We start from the raw sequence: 357 nt of genomic DNA on the forward strand, positions 1-357 counted from the left end.
GGGGATAGAATAGTTTTTCAAAACATTAACCATGCTACCCTGAGCCATTTCCAAAGTCAAACAGACTGCAAAAACTAGTGAATTCATTGCTAGCCAAGCCCCAGTCCTGTAACTTTCTATATTTCTCACTTATCTGACTTTATTCTAATTTGCATCGAATGAGTGGTTGGACTGGTTCTCAGCAGCAGTCAAACAATATCCAGTGTAAATCAAAGTCAAGGGCATTTTCCCAAGAGGAAAGTAGGTGAAAGGTAAGGCTGGATTTTCCTACTGCATTAACTGTCCCAAGACTGAAAGTGCAAGGTGAAACTCTGCCCACGTACAGGGACACACTCAGCGTTGGTGTACAGCGGGGCG

Source organism: Gavia stellata, chromosome 26 (genome assembly GCF_030936135.1).
Source record: "Gavia stellata isolate bGavSte3 chromosome 26, bGavSte3.hap2, whole genome shotgun sequence".
Lineage (NCBI taxonomy): Eukaryota > Metazoa > Chordata > Aves > Gaviiformes > Gaviidae > Gavia > Gavia stellata.